The 5923-nt window shown below is 45.6% G+C and overlaps 1 long non-coding RNA gene across 1 annotated transcript; it reads left to right on the forward strand.

The window, feature by feature from the left end:
* Window positions 1-1644: 1644 nt before the first annotated feature.
* On the forward strand, window positions 1645-4028 carry LOC106726564. The gene is made up of 3 exons (XR_001362628.1): window positions 1645-1732; window positions 2599-2806; window positions 3918-4028. It is a non-coding gene; the product is annotated as an uncharacterized LOC106726564 (long non-coding RNA).
* Window positions 4029-5923: the final 1895 nt, after the last annotated feature.

Genomic DNA, 5923 nt, shown 5'->3' on the forward strand with positions numbered 1-5923 from the left:
TGAGGGGCAGGACCAAGCGGGTTCGCAGGTCCACTTCTGCCGGGTCCCAATTTAGGTGAGCACTTCTTGGGGACCGGTTTCATGAGTGCATTTTCTCCGGACCGAATATACATGAGCACTTCCCCCTGTACTAAATTCTTGGGTACACTTCCTCCGAGCCCAATATACGTGAGCACTTCCCCCCCGGACTGAATTCTTGGGTTCACTTCTCCCGGACCCAGTTTACGTGAACACTTCCGCTAGACCGGATTCTTGGATGCACTTCCTCCGAACCCAATATACGTGAACACTTCCGCCGGTGCGGAATCTTGCGTGCACTTCCGCCGGACCGGATTCTTAGGTGCACTTCCGCTGGACCTAGTTTACGTGAGCACTTCCGCCGGACCGTATTCTTGGGTGCACTTCCACTGGACCTGATTTTTTTTTAAAATATATTTTATTGATTTTTTACAGAGAGGAAGGGAGAGAGATAGTCACGCCCCCTACTGGGGATGTGCCTACTGGGGATGTGCCCGCAACCCAGGTACATACCCTTGACTGGAATCGAACCTGGGACCTTTCAGTACGCAGGCCTCCACTGAGCCAAACCGGTTTTGGCCCACCGGACCGGATTTTTGTGCGCACTTCCGCCGGACCCAATGTATGTGAGCACTTTCCAATGTATGTGAGCACTTCCGTCGGACCGGATTTTTTTTTTTTTTTTTTAGTATATTGATTTTTTACAGAGAGGAAGGGAGAGAGAGAGTTAGAAACATCGATGAGAGAAACATCGATCAGCTGCCTCCTGCACGCCCCCTACTGGATGTGCCCGCAACCCAGGTACATACCGTTGACCGGAATCGAACCTGGGACCTTTCAGTCCGCAGGCCGACGCTCTAGCCACTGAGCCAAAGAGGTTTTGGCCCGCCGGGCCGGATTTTTGTGTGCACTTCCGCCGGACCGAATTCGTTGGTGCACTTCCTTCGGACTGAGTTTACGTGAACACTTCCGGCGGACCGGATTCTTGAGTGCACTTCCGGCGGACTGGATTCTTGGATACACTTCCGCCGGACTGAGTTTACGTGAACACTTCCGCCGGACGGCATTCTTGGGTTCACTTCCTCCGGACTGAGTTTATGTGAACACTTCCGCCGGAAGGCATTCTTGGGTGCACTTCCGCCGGACCTAGTTTATGTAACACTTAGCCGGACTCTATTTACGTGAACACTTCCGTCGTGCCAGATTCTTTGGATGCACTTCCGCCGGACCCAAAGTACGTGAAAACTTCCTCCGGACCGGATTCTTGAATGTATTTCCTTCACACGGGGTTTATAAGAGCACTTCCTTGGGATTGGGATAGTCAGTGCAGTTTTTCCAGGTTAGGTTTAGGTTATGCTTTTGGGGGGCGGGTTTCAGGGGTTGCATTTCAGTTGGGCTGGTTGGCATTCGCAGTTCCTCCTCATTGGGTTCGCTGGCGCACTTTCTCGCGGGGCTGGCGTGGGGAGGGGCTGGTTAGTGTCCATCCCTCGCCTCAGTCGCACGGAAGAGCGGGGCGCCGTGTCCCGGGACTCCAGTTCGTGGGATGTGGGTGTCCCCTCCTTGTTCAGTCCGCGCTGTATGCGCCGCGCCAACTCCCGCACACCGCGGTCTGTCAGGTTCGTGTAGCTTACAGGACACAGACGGCCAAGTCTTCCTGAATCCGGGACTACTGGTGGTTCTGTTCGATGATGTGCCAGTTCGGTTTGCATTCCGGGTAAATGGGGAAGGTGTTATAGTCTGACTGGTTAACTCACTATGTTTTATTATTTGGAAGATATAAACTAGTGGAAGGCAACATTTAGAAGCGGCTTCATGTTGTTTATCTTCACTTATTCCTCTAGGATCACACGTGAGCTGGGGCCCGTCCTCCGCGTGGAGCACTTGGTCCCCCGCTGTCCTCTGTTGCCAAGTGGCCACAACCGTTTGTCCTTTGGTCTGCAGAGATAAGCTTTTAGATAAACTTTTTATCTATCACTCTTTGTATTTGGAGCTGAGCATGAACTCACTACCATCCGACTAGAAGGACACTATTTTCCCAATCTTTTTTTAGTAGTTAGAAATTGAGTTTATGTTCTGTGCTTTTTTGTAATAATGCATACATCTGCTTCTCATGCTGATGGGGGTTTAGTTCTGTTTGCGATGCTCTTTGGATCCTATCTACAGGAGTCATTTGTTATTTGCTCATGGCTCTAAAAGACTAGTTCTTGCATACATGTGTATCTTTGTGTAATTTGCTTTAATTTTCTGCACTCGGACATATGTAAGGTAGCTAAAACATAAATTGAAGTTTAAAGTGCCCTGAAGCCTTATACAACCAGTAAGCATGAGGATTTTTAACCAGTGTGGCAAGCTGGTTTGGTGAGGAAATTATTGCAGGGCCTGTCCCTGAAGGAGCCCCAAGGAAAGCTCATCTCCTCTTTTTCTTTTGTTTTGTTTTGTTAATCCCCACCGGAGGATATTTTTCCATTGATTTTTGAGAGAGTAGAAGGGGGCTATATAGAGAGAAACATTGACGTGAGAGACACACCGATTGGTTGCCTCCAGAATGTACCTACAACCCAGGTATGTGCCCTTGACCAGGAATTGAACCCAAGACCCTTTGGTGAGTGGCCCAATGCTCTAACCACTGAGTACACCGACAGAGCAAGCTCATCTCCTTTTGACAACGTTCCTTCTTGGCCTGGTCTTGGGTCTCTGCCCTTTACGGATAGCAGCCCAAGACCCTGGTGGCCTGTGATTGTGTCTTTCATGACACTCTCCAGTTTGAGTCCCTGACTCCTATGCCTAGGTAAGTTCTGACTCTGATGTGCCCTCATTCTTCAGTCATCCCCCTGGTTGTCTTTTCCTTTTTTCTTTTCTTTTAATGTCTCTAATTGACACAAAGCATACCACTTTTCCCTGTATTATCCCTACATGGTTACAAATTCTGCCCTTCACTCTTGGTCTTAAAATGAGATTCCTTCAGGGGACATATCCTTGAGTGGGGCAATTTCACTTTTTTTCAGAAACTACTAACCATTGAGGAAGTGACCACATGTCCTACCCTAGAGTGTTGGGACTCTGCCCAGAGGACCCTCTAGGAAACACAGGCATAGGAATTCTGTGGTCAGGACAGATGGGAGTGTCAGGTCTGATGAAGGATCTGCTCTGGGAAGTCGTCAGTAAACCATAGTGTAGCTTCAGGCTTGACAGATTCCCAGTGTCACCTTTGCAAGAATAGTGATGTCCGTCTGTCCCCATGAGGTACCAGCTGTTTTATGTTTCAAGCTTGGTCCTTACACTGTCATTTCCCTCTTCCTATAGTTCTGTTCTTCATTCCTCTCCATTCAATGTCTGGCCTTCCTGATGAGCCTATTCTCAGGTCTTTATTCTATTCGTGGCTACGCTTGTTCTTCAGGTCACTCTTGTTCCTGACTTTTATCCACCCTTCTCTGGAATCACACCACCCAGTCCTGTCATTTGCCATCTTCTAATTTTCTCTTCAAACATTGTCAAACCATTTTGTTGGTATATGTAAGCCGTGTATTTCTAGTATGTGTATCCATATTTATATCTATATCTATATCTATATCTATATATAATCTATATGTATAAAAGGCTAATATGCAAAGTGTCCCCTTGGGAGTTCGATCGGGAGAACCAGAGTTGGACTGCTGCTTGTGACGTATACTCACCTCCAGGGGGTGGCACGGAACATGGCAGGCGACCAGCTGCAGCAGCGTGGCGCTGAGGGAGCAAGGCAAGGAGTAGGCAGGCAGGTGGGGAGGCAGGGGAACCTGATTGGCCCTGGTCACTGGTCAGGCCTAGGGACCCTACCCATGCACGGGCCTCTAGTTATACTATAATGTAATGTTGTATAAGGTAACATAATAGTATAATAATGTTCCTGTATATTTCAGTTACATTCGAATGCTATACTTTTTATATCGGATGATGGGATCAGAAATAAGAAAGGAGAATTGATACCCAAAGCAATCTATAAATTCAACGCACTTTCCATTAAAATACCAACGGCATACTTCACAGATCTAGAACGAACTCTCCAAATATTCATCTGGAATAAAAAAAGACCCCGAATAGCTGGAGCGATCCTGAGAAAGAACAAAGTAGGTGGGATCTCAATACCAGATATCAAGCTGTATTACAAAGCCACTGTTCTCAAAACTGCCTGGTACTGGCAGAAGAACAGACATATAGATCAATGGAATAGAATAGAGAGCCCAGAAATCAGCCCCAACCAATACGCTCAATTAATATTTGACAAAGGAGGCAAGAACATACAATGGAGTCAAGACAGTCTCTTCAATAAATGGTGCTGGGAAAATTGGACAGATACATGCAAGAAAATGAAACTAGACCACCAACTTACACCATACACAAAAATAAACTCAAAATGGATAAAGGACTTAAATATACGACCGGAAACCATAAAAATACTAGAAGAATCCAAAGGCAACAAAATCTCAGACATATGCCAAAGCAATTTCTTCACCGATACAGCTCCTAGGGCATTGGAAACTAAAGAGAAAATAAACAAATGGGACTACATCAAAATAAAAAGCTTCTGCACAGCAAAAGAAACCATCAACAAAACAACAAGAAAGCCCACTACATGGGAGAACATATTTGCCAACATTATATCTGATAAGGGCCTAATCTCCAACATTTATAGGGAACTCATACAACTTAACAAAAGGAAGATAAACAATCCAATCAAAAAATGGGCAAAGGACCTAAATAGACACCTTTTAAAAGAGGACATTCAGAAAGCCAAGAGACATATGAAAACATGCTCAAAGTCGCTAATCATCCGAGAGATGCAAATCAAAACAACAATGAGGTACCATCTCACACCTGTCAGAATGGCTATCATCAACAAATCAACAAACGACAAGTGCTGGAGAGGATGTGGAGAAAAAGGAACACTTGTGCACTGCTGGTGGGAATGCAGACTGGTGCAGCCACTATGGAAGACAGTATGGAGTTTCCTCAAAAAACTGGAAATGGAACTCCCATTTGACCCTGTGATCCCACTTCTAGGAATATATCCCAAGAAACCAAAAACACCAATCAGAAAGGATATATGCACCCCTATGTTCATAGCAGCACAATTCACCATAGCTAAGATTTGGAAACAGCCTAAGTGCCCATCAGTAGATAAAATACCACATGATCTCATTTATGGATAATAAAGGCCATTATAAACATATGAACAAAAATAGATACAGAGGCAGAGCTGCCTCGAACAAACTGTCCAACTACAGCAGGAAGGTCGGGGAGGGTTGGGGGGCAGGAGGGTGGGGTAAGAGATCAACCGAAGGACTTGTATGCATGCATATAAGCATAACCAATGGACATAAGACACTGGGGGGTAGGGGAGGCCAGGGGATTGTCAAGGGCGGGGGGAAAAAGGAGACATATGTAATACTTTAAGCAATAAAACAATAAAAAAAAAGAAAGGAGAATTGATTCAAAAGCAAGATCTTACTGTAGATATGGAATCCCAAGAAAAGTTATCTGGCCCAACCAACGGAGAGGGTCCTGAATGTGGAGACACCCAAGAACCAGAAGGATGGACAGAAAGACATCAGAGAAGCACTTCAAGTGAGAGAAGGTATAAGTGTGATGAACGTGAGAAAAGATTCACTCGGAACTCAAGCCTCATTAGACAAAAGAGAATTCACACTGGAGAGAGACACTGTTCATGTAATGTCTGTGGCAATTTTAATGCAGAAGCTCACAACATATTGACTGTCAGAGAATACATAGCCTGTTTTATAGGTTAAAACTGTATCAGTGTGAGGAGTGCAGAAAGCCTTTATCACAATTCACACCTTGTTCAGCATCCATGGACCTGCACTGGTGAAATGCCTTTCCAGAATGGTGAGTGTGGCAAAGCTTTTAA

Source organism: Myotis brandtii, unplaced genomic scaffold (genome assembly GCF_000412655.1).
Source record: "Myotis brandtii unplaced genomic scaffold, ASM41265v1 scaffold2814, whole genome shotgun sequence".
In the NCBI taxonomy this organism is placed as follows: domain Eukaryota; kingdom Metazoa; phylum Chordata; class Mammalia; order Chiroptera; family Vespertilionidae; genus Myotis; species Myotis brandtii.